Here is a 14677-nt window from a genome sequence, read left to right on the forward strand (position 1 = left end):
TAGCCATGGTAAATGCAGGGTTCCAGGGAAAGGGTAAGATGCTGAGTCTGGTTGGGCAGCTCTTAGGAAGGTTGGTGTGTACTCAATGGTCTGCATCCACACCATAGTGATTCTATGACTGTATAACAGAATGGGGTGGCACAGTGGCTCAGTGAGTAGCTGCCTCATGGGGCCTGGGTCCAATTCCACCCTTGTGCAACTGTCTGTGTGGAGTTTGCACATTTCTCCTCATGCCTGTGTGGGTTTCCTCCCACAGTCCAAAGATGGGGAGGTTAGGGCGGATTGGCCGTGCAAAACCGTCCACAGAGATCAGGGCTGTGTAGGCTGGGTGGATTGGCCACGGGCAATGAAGGGTGACAAGGATAGGGGAGGAGGGTTGGCTGTGGTGTCTGGGTGGGATGCTTTTTGGAAGGTCAGTGTGAACTTCTCCATTGTAGGAATTCTGTGGCTCTATAACAGTATAATAAAGAAGGAAGCCAATCAGCCAATTGTGCTGATCTTTGAAAGATCTATCCAGATAGTGCCCATGCCACAGATTCCCCAATTGGAGCAGTTTTCCTGATCATTAGCTGAAGCAGTTTCAGCAATACTGGAGAAAAACAAAAGGGGATTATTTTTTTCAAAACAAAAGTTTTGGTTGCTTTTAATTTAACTGTAATGACAGTATAAGACTAGAGGGTGGAGTGCTTGGAGGTGGGAAGATCATGTGATGATATGTCAGTGAACATTGACAATCTTAAGCAGCAGAGATACTCCATTACAGTGAGGGGTGTCAGAGCACCATATCTACCTTGTGACCTTGTTTACAAGTGGAACGTAATGGGAATTATCCATGGTTTTTCTATCTCTGACTGAATCCTGTTCAGAAAACTGTAATAATCTTCAGATAGTGGAAAGCTAAATCATTCACTGCGCTAGTGGGTCTCCATTCAGCAACACACTGCCTGTGTGTACAGCTCCCTACGTAGCACTGTCAAAAACATACAAATCCCAAGAATCACACTGGGGGATCGCACAGCTTTCTGAGTAAGGCACTGCCATTAGCATACAGCCCCCTGTGTAACACACTGTCACAAGTTACAGCTTACAGAACAGCGCACTGTTATAAGTATACAGCTCCCTGTGTAACACACTGTCACAAGTTACAGCTTACAGAACAGTACACTGTTATAAGTATACAGTTCCCTGTGTCACACACTGTCACAAGTTACAGCTTACAGAACAGTACACTGTTATAAGTATACAGCTCCCTGTGTAACACACTGTCACTAGTTACAGCTTACAGAACAGTACACTGTTATAAGTATACAGCTCCCTGTGTCACACACTGTCACAAGTTACAGCTTACAGAACAGTACACTGTTATAAGTATACAGCTCCCTGTGTAACACATTGTCACTAGTTACATTTTACAGAATAGTACACGTTATAAGTATACAGCTCCCTGTGTCACACACAGTCACAAGTTACAGCTTACAGAACAGCACACTGTTATAAGTATACAGCTCCCTGTGTCACACAATGTCACAAGTTACAGCTTACAGAACACCACACTGTTATATGTATACAGCTCCCTGTGTAACACACTGTCACAAGTTACAGCTTACAGAACAGTACACTGTTATAAGTATACAGTTCCCTGTGTCACACACTGTCACTAGTTACAGCTTACAGAACACTACACTGTTATAAGTATACAGTTCCCTGTGTAACACACTGTCACAAGTTACAGCTTACAGAATAGTACACTGTTATAAGTATACAGTTCCCTGTGAAACACACTGTCACAAGTTATAGCTTACAGAATAGTACACTGTTATAAGTATACAGTTCCCTGTGTAACACACTGTCACAAGTTACAGCTTACAGAACAGCACACTGTTATAAGTATACAGCTCCCTGTGTAACACATTGTCACAAGTTACAGCTTACAGAACAGTACACTGTTATAAGTATACAGTTCCCTGCGTCACACACTGTCACAAGTTACAGCTTACAGAACAGCACACTGTTATAAGTATACAGTTCCCTGTGTCACACACTGTCACAAGTTACAGCTTACAGAACAGTACACTGTTATAAGTATACAGTTCCCTGTGTAACACACTGTCACTAGTTACAGCTTACAGAACAGCGCACTGTTATAAGTATACAGTTCCCTGTGTCACACACTGTCACAAGTTACAGCTTACAGAACAGTACACTGTTATAAGTATACAGCTCCCTGTGTAACACACTGTCACTAGTTACAGCTTACAGAACAGTACACTGTTATAAGTATACAGTTCCCTGTGTCACACACTGTCACTAGTTACAGCTTACAGAACACTACACTGTTATAAGTATACAGTTCCCTGTGTAACACACTGTCACAAGTTACAGCTTACAGAATAGTACACTGTTATAAGTATACAGTTCCCTGTGTAACACACTGTCACAAGTTACAGCTTACAGAACACCACACTGTTATAAGTATACAGCTCCCTGTGTAACACACTGTCACAAGTTATAGCTTACAGAACAGTACACTGTTATAAGTGTACAGTTCCCTGTGTAACACACTGTCACAAGTTATAGCTTACAGAATAGTACACTGTTATAAGTATACAGTTCCCTGTGTAACACACTGTCACAAGTTACAGCTTACAGAACAGCACACTGTTATAAGTATACAGCTCCCTGTGTAACACATTGTCACAAGTTACAGCTTACAGAACAGTACACTGTTATAAGTATACAGTTCCCTGCGTCACACACTGTCACAAGTTACAGCTTACAGAACAGCACACTGTTATAAGTATACAGTTCCCTGTGTCACACACTGTCACAAGTTACAGCTTACAGAACAGTACACTGTTATAAGTATACAGCTCCCTGTGTCACACACTGTCACAAGTTACAGCTTACAGAACAGTACACTGTTATAAGTATACAGCTCCCTGTGTCACACACTGTCACAAGTTACAGCTTACAGAACAGTACACTGTTATAAGTATACAGTTCCCTGTGTAACACACTGTCACTAGTTACAGCTTACAGAACAGCGCACTGTTATAAGTATACAGTTCCCTGTGTCACACACTGTCACAAGTTACAGCTTACAGAACAGTACACTGTTATAAGTATACAGCTCCCTGTGTAACACACTGTCACTAGTTACAGCTTACAGAACAGTACACTGTTATAAGTATACAGCTCCCTGTGTCACACACTGTCACAAGTTACAGCTTACAGAACAGTACACTGTTATAAGTATACAGCTCCCTGTGTAACACATTGTCACTAGTTACAGCTTACAGAATAGTACACGTTATAAGTATACAGCTCCCTGTGTCACACACAGTCACAAGTTACAGCTTACAGAACAGCACACTGTTATAAGTATACAGCTCCCTGTGTCACACAATGTCACAAGTTACAGCTTACAGAACACCACACTGTTATATGTATACAGCTCCCTGTGTAACACACTGTCACAAGTTACAGCTTACAGAACAGTACACTGTTATAAGTATACAGTTCCCTGTGTCACACACTGTCACTAGTTACAGCTTACAGAACACTACACTGTTATAAGTATACAGTTCCCTGTGTAACACACTGTCACAAGTTACAGCTTACAGAACACCACACTGTTATAAGTATACAGTTCCCTGTGTAACACACTGTCACAAGTTACAGCTTACAGAACAGTACACTGTTATAAGTATACAGCTCCCTGTGTAACACACTGTCACAAGTTATAGCTTACAGAACAGTACACTGTTATAAGTGTACAGTTCCCTGTGTAACACACTGTCACAAGTTATAGCTTACAGAATAGTACACTGTTATAAGTATACAGTTCCCTGTGTAACACACTGTCACAAGTTACAGCTTACAGAACAGCACACTGTTATAAGTATACAGCTCCCTGTGTAACACATTGTCACAAGTTACAGCTTACAGAACAGTACACTGTTATAAGTATACAGTTCCCTGCGTCACACACTGTCACAAGTTACAGCTTACAGAACAGCACACTGTTATAAGTATACAGTTCCCTGTGTCACACACTGTCACAAGTTACAGCTTACAGAACAGTACACTGTTATAAGTATACAGTTCCCTGTGTAACACACTGTCACTAGTTACAGCTTACAGAACAGCGCACTGTTATAAGTATACAGTTCCCTGTGTAACACACTGTCACAAGTTACAGCTTACAGAACACCACACTGTTATGAGTATACAGTTCCCTGTGTCACACACTGTCACAAGTTACAGCTTACAGAACAGTACACTGTTATAAGTATACAGCTCCCTGTGTAACACACTGTCACTAGTTACAGCTTACAGAACAGTACACTGTTATAAGTATACAGCTCCCTGTGTCACACACTGTCACAAGTTACAGCTTACAGAACAGTACACTGTTATAAGTATACAGCTCCCTGTGTAACACACTGTCACTAGTTACAGCTTACACAACAGTACACTGTTATAAGTATACAGCTCCCTGTGTCACACACTGTCACTAGTTACAGCTTACAGAACAGCACACTGTTATAAGTATACAGCTCCCTGTGTAACACATTGTCACTAGTTACAGCTTACAGAATAGTACACTGTTATAAGTATACAGCTCCCTGTGTCACACACTGTCACAAGTTACAGCTTACAGAACAGTACACTGTTATAAGTATACAGCTCCCTGTGTAACACATTGTCACTAGTTACATTTTACAGAATAGTACACGTTATAAGTATACAGCTCCCTGTGTCACACACAGTCACAAGTTACAGCTTACAGAACAGCACACTGTTATAAGTATACAGCTCCCTGTGTAACACATTGTCACTAGTTACAGCTTACAGAATAGTACACTGTTATAAGTATACAGCTCCCTGTGTCACACACTGTCACAAGTTACAGCTTACAGAACAGCACACTGTTATAAGTATACAGCTCCCTGTGTCACACACTGTCACAAGTTACAGCTTACAGAACACCACACTGTTATAAGTATACAGCTCCCTGTGTAACACACTGTCACAAGTTACAGCTTACAGAACAGTACACTGTTATAAGTATACAGTTCCCTGTGTCACACACTGTCACTAGTTACAGCTTACAGAACAGCACACTGTTATAAGTATACAGTTCCCTGTGTAACACACTGTCACAAGTTACAGCTTACAGAACAGCGCACTGTTATAAGTATACAGTTCCCTGTGTAACACACTGTCACAAGTTACAGTTTACAGAACAGCGCACTGTTATAAGTATACAGCTCCCTGTGTAACACACTGTCACAAGTTACAGCTTACAGAACAGCGCACTGTTATAAGTATACAGCTCCCTGTGTAACACACTGTCACAAGTTACAGCTTACAGAACAGCGCACTGTTATAAGTATACAGCTCCCTGTGTAACACACTGTCACAAGTTACAGCTTACAGAACAGTACACTGTTATAAGTATACATTTCCCTGTGTATCACACTGTCACAAGTTACAGCTTACAGAACAGCGCACTGTTATAAGTATAAGTTCCCTGTGTAACACACTGTCACAAGTTACAGCTTACAGAATAGTACACTGTTATAAGTATACAGTTCCCTGCGTCACACACTGTCACTAGTTACAGCTGACAGAACACCACACTGTTTTAAGTATACAGTTCCCTGTGTAACACACTGTCACAAGTTACAGCTTACAGAACAGTACACTGTTATAAGTATACAGTTCCCTGTGTAACACACTGTCACAAGTTCCAGCTTACAGAACAGCACACTGTTATAAGTATACAGCTCCCTGTGTAACACACTGTCACAAGTTACAGCTTACAGAACAGTACACTGTTATAAGTATACAGCTCCCTGTGTAACACACTGTCACTAGTTACAGCTTACAGAACAGTACACTGTTATAAGTATACAGTTCCCTGTGTAACACACTGTCACAAGTTACAGCTTACAGAACAGTACACTGTTATAAGTATACAGTTCCCTGTGTAACACACTGTCACAAGTTACAGCTTACAGAACAGCACACTGTTATAAGTATACAGCTCCCTGTGTAACACACTGTCACAAGTTACAGCTTACAGAACAGTACACTGTTATAAGTATACAGTTCCCTGTGTAACACACTGTCACAAGTTACAGCTTACAGAACAGCACACTGTTATAAGTATACAGCTCCCTGTGTAACACACTGTCACAAGTTACAGCTTACAGAACAGTACACTGTTATAAGTATACAGTTCCCTGTGTAACACACTGTCACAAGTTACAGCTTACAGAACAGCGCACTGTTATAAGTATAAGTTCCCTGTGTAACACACTGTCACAAGTTACAGCTTACAGAATAGTACACTGTTGTAAGTATACAGTTCCCTGCGTCACACACTGTCACTAGTTACAGCTGACAGAACAGTACACTGTTATAAGTATACAGTTCCCTGTGTAACACACTGTCACAAGTTACAGCTTACAGAACAGTACACTGTTATAAGTATACAGTTCCCTGTGTAACACACTGTCACAAGTTACAGCTTACAGAACAGCACACTGTTATAAGTATACAGCTCCCTGTGTAACACACTGTCACTAGTTACAGCTTACAGAACAGTACACTGTTATAAGTATACAGCTCCCTGTGTAACACACTGTCACTAGTTACAGCTTACAGAACAGTACACTGTTATAAGTATACAGTTCCCTGTGTAACACACTGTCACAAGTTACAGCTTACAGAACAGCACACTGTTATAAGTATACAGTTCCCTGTGTAACACACTGTCACAAGTTACAGCTTACAGAACACCACACTGTTATAAGTATACAGCTCCCTGTGTAACACACTGTCACAAGTTACAGCTTACAGAACAGTACACTGTTATAAGTATACAGCTCCCTGTGTAACACACTGTCACAAGTTACAGCTTACAGAACAGCACACTGTTATAAGTATACAGTTCCCTGTGTAACACACTGTCACTAGTTACAGCTTACAGAACAGTACACTGTTATAAGTATACAGCTCCCTGTGTAACACACTGTCACTAGTGCACAAAAACCGGGATAATACACTGTCACCAGAACGTAAGTCTGGCTGAGGAGACGAGAATGTAAAAAGGAAGAATAAGGCAAGGTGGTGTGGTTGTCAGCATGAGCAAAAGTGAATGTGGGTTCAGGGAGCACACAGAACTCACTGAGAGGTGACCTATACTAATCTATGATTTGGTACTTGGAGAGTCACATGGCACAGAAACAGGCCCTTCGGTCCAAATCATTCATACAGACCAGAACCCCCTTTGCTGTTCCTGAGCATAAAAGTGTTCTGGCCTCAGCATTCCAATGTATGGCACTATTAGGCATAAACGTGCAGCACTGAAGTACAGAACCAGTTTCTGTGTGGTTTGGAGATGATGCGGTGAGGCTGGTATATGTTGATGTAAAAAGTGAGGTCTGCAGATGCTGGAGATCAGAGCTGAAAATGTGTTGCTGGTTAAAGCACAGCAGGTCAGGCAGCATCCAAGGAACAGGAAATTCAACGTTTCTGGCCAGAGCCCTTCATCAGGAATGATGAAGGGCTCTGGCCCGAAACGTCGAATTTCCTGTTCTTTGGATGCTGCCTGACCTGCTGTGCTTTAACCAGCAACACATTTTCAGCTCTGGTATAAGTTGATGCCAAGGTCTAGGGCTGAGTGTTTAGATTAGATTAGATTACTTACAGTGTGGAAACGGGCCCTTTGGCCCAACAAGTTCACACCGACCCGCCGAAGCACAACCCACCCAGACCCCTACATTTACCCCTTACCTAACACTATTGGCATGGCCAATTCACCTGACCCGCACATCTTTGGACTGTGGGAGGAAACCGGAGCACCCGGAGGAAACCCACGCAGACACAGGGGAGAAAGTGCAAACTCCACACTGTCAGTCGCCTGAGGCGGGAATTGAAGCAGGGTCTCTGGCGCTGTGAGGCAGCCGTGCGAACCACTGTGCCACCGTGCTGCCCATGTGTTGTGTGTGGTCACTGCACATGGATTGATGCCTGATGTCCAAAATGGAGGACTTCATGTGCAAGAGACAAGTTGGAATTGTGAGGTAAACACTCCAATTTCCATGTTGGGGATTGTCATCAGCTCATTTCTATGAGAGAATTGGAAACTGTATATCGATGAGGAGGGATGAGTTAATAAGGAGATGTTAAAGTAAGCATATGCATGCAAATAGGCACCAGACAGCATACTGGTGAGAATCTTGTCTTGCAGTTCAACATTTCATTGGAAAAGTTAATCTTTTTTTCTCAACGCCTCGCAGTCCATCGCTGGTCATCCTAGCTGATTTTCCCCATTTCTTTCCCAATGTCGAAGTCATTCAGTGCCCCATGTCACTCATGTACAACTCTCCGTGTGAAGTCCTGACACTAGTGTACAGGTGCACCATATGCCACTCTGTTACTAGTGTACAGGTGCACCATATGCCACCCTGTCACTAGTGTACAGGTGCAACATATGCCACCCTGTCACTCATGTACAGATGCGCCATATGCCACTCTGTCACTAGTGTATAGGTGCGCCATATGCCACCCTGTCACTAGTGTACAGGTGCAACATATGCCATTCTGTCACTCATGTACAGATGCGCCATATGCCACTCTGTCACTAGTGTATAGGTGCGCCATATGCCACCCTGTCACTAGTGTACAGGTGCAACATATGCCATTCTGTCACTAGTGTACAGATGTACCAAGTGCCACTCTGTCACTAGTGTACAGAAGCACCATATGCCATTCTGTCACTAGTGTACAGGTGCACCATATGTCACTCTGTCACTAGTGTACAGATGTACCATGTGCCACCGTGTCACTAGTGTACCGAAGCACCCTATGCCACTCTGTCACTAGTGTACCGAAGCACCCTATGCCACTCTGTCACTAGTGTACAGATGTACCATGTGCCACCCTGTCACTAGTGTACAGGTACACCATATGCCACTCTGTCACTAGTGTACAGGTGCACCATATGCCACTTTGCCACTAGTGTACAGGTGCAACATATGCCACCCTGTCACTAGTGTATACAGATGCACCATATGCCACTCTGTCACTAGTGTACAGGTGTACCATATGCCACCCTGTCACTGGTGCACAGATGTACCATATGCCACTCTGTCACTAGTGTATAGGTGCACTATATGCCACCCTGTCACTGGTGTACAGGTGCGCCATATGCCACCCTGTCACCAGTGTATAGATGTATTATATGTCATTGTGTCACTAGTGCATGTCTCCACTGGCCTGCGTTTGTAATGTGTTGTAACAAGGGTAACAAATATTGAGCTAGTGTACACACACACACACACACACACACACACACACACACACACACACACACACACACACACACACACACAGTGCTGTTGTATCCCCACTGCTCTAGTTAAATCCTGGTTTATCCCTGATAATCTAAATAGCTACACAACATTAAATATGTTGTGAATTTGATAAAGTATGCTGATTAGATTCAGTGTGGTATATGGGTTGAAGAACAAATTATGCCTTTAATTCCTCACATTTGCCGTCCCCGTCCTGAACAGTAACATCAGTGCTCTGAAGCAGAAATGAATGCATCTTGGATGGGTATTTTCCACAAGTTTCAATGATCAGACACACAGCTGATCCCGTGGCCTGAAGGATGAGGGGCTGATTCAACCTCAGTTCAATTTACTATGGGCCAGAGTTACAACGGTGGAACAGTGAGGGTTGTCAAAGCAAACACTGCTCTTAAAGCAGTTTCCAGCACGTTGTGCTTTCAGCCCATGAATCACAGCCTGTGTCTTTCTGTCTTATGACATCCCAAGCATCCTCGTGGTTTGAGATGTTTCTTAGCGACTCACCCGCAGAAAAGCAAACACTCATCCGTTTTGAAAGTGGCTGCAATGTGATTATTTCTCTCTGTCTCTCTCTCTCTCTCTCTCTCCTGTCAGTGGGTGTGTGTTCCATGGACTTCAAATACCCCCTCTTCACCCCCTTCTCTCAGCTATGAGGCCAGTCACCACATGTGAATGGTGTGAGGGCATTTGACAGTGGGCTGAGTTTTGAATGCATTCGACTTACTTCAAACACACAAACCCTTGCATTTATACATACACATGCCACACACACACACACACGTGAAGGTATAACTGGTGCACATGTTAAATACTGGCCCAGCCTGTAATGTCCACATTCCAGTCCAAAGATGTATAAGTTCATAAGAAACAGGCTCAAAAATAGGCCAGTTGACCTACCGAGCCTGCTCCACTATTCAATAAAAATCACGGCTGATCTTTTTGGTGGATTCAGCACTTCCTATCTGTCTGCTCACCCTAACCCTCAATTCCTTTGTTGTTCAAAAATCTACCTATCTTTGCCTTAAAAAAACATTTAACGAGTTAGCCTCAACTGCTTCACTGGGCAGGGAATTCCACAGATTCACTTGTGGGTGAAAAAGTTCCTCCTGAACTCAGTCCTAAACCTGCTCCCCCCCTTATTTTGTGGCTATACCCCCCCGAGTTCTAGGTTGAGTGGATTGGTCATGGTAAATTGTCCCCAGTTGTGTACGCTAGGTGGATTAGCCATAGACAATGCAACGTTACAGGGATAGGGTCAGGTCTGAGTCTGGGGAGGATACTCTGCGGAAGGGCAGTGTGAGGACCCAATGGGCCAAATGGCTGGCTTCCATATTGTAAGGATTCTATGGTTCTATCCAAATGAATTAAAATAATATGTGAAACGCTCATGCACACAAATATACACGCACACAGACACAGACAAATGTCAAACCACACCAATGCACACACACATGGTTTTTTTTGAGATTAGATTAGATTACTTACAGTGTGGAAACAGGCCCTTCGGCCCAACAAGTCCACACCGACCCGCCGAAGCGCAACCCACCCAGACCCCTACATTTACCCCTTACCTAACACTACGGGCAATTTAGCATGGCCAATTCACCTGGCCCGCACATCTTTGGACTGTGGGAGGAAACCGGAGCACCTGGAGGAAACCCACGCAGACACGGGGAGAACGTGCAAACTCCACACAGTCAGTCGCCTGAGTCAGGAATTGAACCCGGGTCTCAGGCGCTGTGAGACAGCAGTGCTAACCACTGTGCCACCGTGCCGCCCACAAATATTGTGGAGGGTACACCAGTTGATCTCTAATGGGAGTGGTTTGCACTGACCAGAGGTGGGAGTAAGGGTGAACTGGGCAGAGGGGAAATGATACGAGGTAAAAGCAATGGCTGCAGATGCTGGGAACCAGATTCTGGATCAGTGGTGCTGGAAGAGCACAGCAGTTCAGGCAGCATCCAACGAGCAGCGAAATCGACGTTTCGGGCAAAAGCCCTTCATCAGGAATAAAGGCAGTGAGCCTGAAGCGTGGAGAGATAAGCTAGAGGGGGGTGGGGGTGGGGAGAAAGTAGCATAGAGTATAATGGGTGAGTGGGGGAGGGGATGAAGGTGATAGGTCAGGGAGGAGAGGGTGGAGTGGATAGGTGGAAAAGGAGATGGGCAGGTTGGACAAGTCCGGACAAGTCATGGGGACAGTGCTGAGCTGGAAGTTAGGAACTAGGGTGAGGTGGGGGAAGGGGAAATGAGGAAACTGTTGTCATGCAGAGGACGTCACCATCACTGAAGGCTGCTGTTTAGCATCATCAGTTATTGGCATTTAAAGGAACTCAATAGCTACAGTCCATACAATGATTCTGAGCCTTCTGGCTGTATTTCAGCTGGTAGCTGAGTTCTCACTGTGGAACCTCACTCCTGGAAAATCTAAGGCCAACATCTTCCCACTAGCCATTTCCCTGTCTCTCACTTACAATAGGCTGACAGACAGGCCCCTGGGCTCAGAGGGTGGCATTCCCTTGCCCCCTCTATCTGTCTCTCACCTCCAAGTCAGAAAACCTTAGGCTTGAGGCCCACCCGAGAGGTGGTGCATGTAATCCAGGCTGTTACTGCCAACATAGCACTGAAGTAACACATGGCAATGTCAGTGGTGCCATTTTTTTCAAATGATGCTTTAAACCTGAGGGCACTGTCTATCTCTCTGAGGGGAACAATTATAGATCCTGGGGGTAAATTTCCAACTCGAGGGGCAGAAGCGTGAAAAGCCAGCGGTACATGATGAGCCATCCGAACATGCATCCAACCCAATAGATGAAGTTTACAACAGGAGGAGTGTTTAATGGGTGACTGATCAGATATTGCTGGTTTTGACTCATCCTTCCCCATCTTCCAAGTTGAAATTTACCCCTGAAATCTTTAACATCAACCCACAATGATAACTTGTGTTTCTATAGCGCCATTTAACATAGCATTCTGGGTAATCCAAGATGGAGGACGGAGAAAATCTCTGGCTGTTAGAGCTGCCCCCTTTTTTTTTGAGGTATTTTAGGTGTTGGAAGTGATTTCCTCGAATTCCGGGAGCAGCAATTACTGTTTTATATGCTGTTTTTACAAGGGTGTTGTCAGGGTTGGAGGATCTGAGCTACAGGGAGAGGCAGAACAGGCTGGGGCTGTTTTCCCTGGAGCGTCAGAGGCTGAGGGGTGACCTTATAGAGCTTTACAAAATTATGAGGGGCATGGATCAGGTAAATAGACAAAGTCTTTTCCCTGTGGTCGGGGAGTCCAGAACTTGAGGGGCATCGATTTAGAGTGAGAGGGGAAAGATATAAAAGAGACCTAAGGGGCAACTTTTCCACATAGAGGGTGGTACGTGTATGGAATGAGCTGCCAGAGGAAGTGGTGGAGACTGGTACAATTGCAACATTTAAGAGGCATCTGGGTGGGTATATGAATAGAAAGGGTTTGGAGGGATATGGGCCGGGTGCTGGCAGATGGGATAGATTGGGTTGGGATATCTGGTCAGCATGGACGGGTTGGACTGAAGGGTCTGTTTCCATGCTGTACATCTCTATGACTCGATGACTCTATGTCTTAACTCGCCTTCAACCGAAGACACCTTTCAGGGAGAAAGTGAGGGCTGCAGATGCTGGAGATTAGAGTCGAGAATGTGGTGCTGGAAAAGCACAGCAGGTCAGGCAGCATCTGAGGAGCAGGGGGATCGACATTTCGGGCATAAGTCCTTCATCAGGCAACTACCTGACAAAGGGGCAGCACTCCGAAAGCTAGTGCTTTCAAATTGTTGGACTATTACATTGCGTTGTATGAATTTTAACTTTGTCCATCCCAGCCCAATACCGGCCCCTCCAAATCATTTCCACACTTGACCTTCCTCCCTGGTCAACAGTTCCCTCGACTGTGAGCTGCATTTCTGTTCTCGCCCATTTCTCCCCTCCCCGAACCCGCACTGGAGTTCTCTTTGTCCTCATCTCTCCCCCCAGTTGCCTCGGTATTCAACGCATCGTCCCCACCACTTCCAGTGTTAGACCACTTGAAAGGTAGAAAATAAGAACAGGAGTAGGCCATGCGTCCCTTCAACTGAAAACAGAAAATGTTGGAGTTAGAGCAGATCACTGAGCTGACGAAGATTCATCTTGACTCGGTATGTTAGCTTGCTAGCTCTCTCTCTCTGTGTGGACCCACCATGATCTCCACCATTTTCTGTTTTCAATACAGATTCCAGCATCTGCAGTAATTTGCTCCTGCATTCACCCCTTTGAACCTGTTCCACCATTCAATATGATCATGGCTGATCAAACACATTTTCCCCTTTTCTCCCCATCAGCAATCTGAAGGGGCTGTTGCCATCACCACGCTCCAGTCCACCTCCCTAGTGTCCAGAAGCACCACGTTCCTGTTCCCTGGCAACAGCCCATGCAATAAGATCGGACACAACACCTGCCCTTTCACTCTTCTCCCCCCCCCCCCCCCCACTGGTCTAAGACCCCTGCAGCAACTTGCAAATCCCCCTTCCAAACTGGTCGATAGCATTTGCTCCTCTACACTAGAGCTGAAAATGTGTTGCTGGAAAAACGCAGCATCCAAGGAACAGGAAACGTCGAATTTCCTGTTCCTTGGATGCTGCCTGACCTGCTGCGCTTTTCCAGCAACACACTTTCAGCTCTGATCTCCAGCATCTGCAGACCTCACTTTCTCCTCCTCTACACTAGAGATGACATTATAACTCAGACTGGGTGACTGCTTTGCAAAACATCTCCATTCAGTCCTCTCTGGGCTGCTCGGTGGCTAGCCCTGCTGCCTCCCAGCGCCAGGGACCCAGGTTCAATTCCCACCTTGGGCAACTGTCTGTGTGGAGTTTGCACATTCTCCCTGTGTCTGTGTGGGTGTGCTTCAGTTTTCTCCCACAATCCAAAGATGTGCAGGTTAGGTGAAATGGCTGTGCTAAATTGTCCATAGTGTTAGGTATAGGGGAATGGGGTCTGGGTGGGTTACTCTTTGGAGGGTCGGTGTGGGCTTGTTGGGTGGGAGGGCTTGTTTCCACTCTGTAGGGAATCTAATCTAAAGAATGCAATTTTCTGACAGCCTGTAATTTTAATTGTCCCCCCCCCCCACTGGGACTGTGACTCTGAGCTGGGCCTGCTGCATAGCTCCAGTTCAAAATGTGTTGCTGGAAAAGCGCAGCAGGTCAGGCAGCATCCAAGGAGCAGGAGATTCGACGTTTTGGGCGTGAGCCCTTCTTCAGGAAGGAAGAGGAAGGGCTTATGCCCGATTCTCCT

Source organism: Hemiscyllium ocellatum, chromosome 46 (genome assembly GCF_020745735.1).
Source record: "Hemiscyllium ocellatum isolate sHemOce1 chromosome 46, sHemOce1.pat.X.cur, whole genome shotgun sequence".
Taxonomy (NCBI): domain Eukaryota; kingdom Metazoa; phylum Chordata; class Chondrichthyes; order Orectolobiformes; family Hemiscylliidae; genus Hemiscyllium; species Hemiscyllium ocellatum.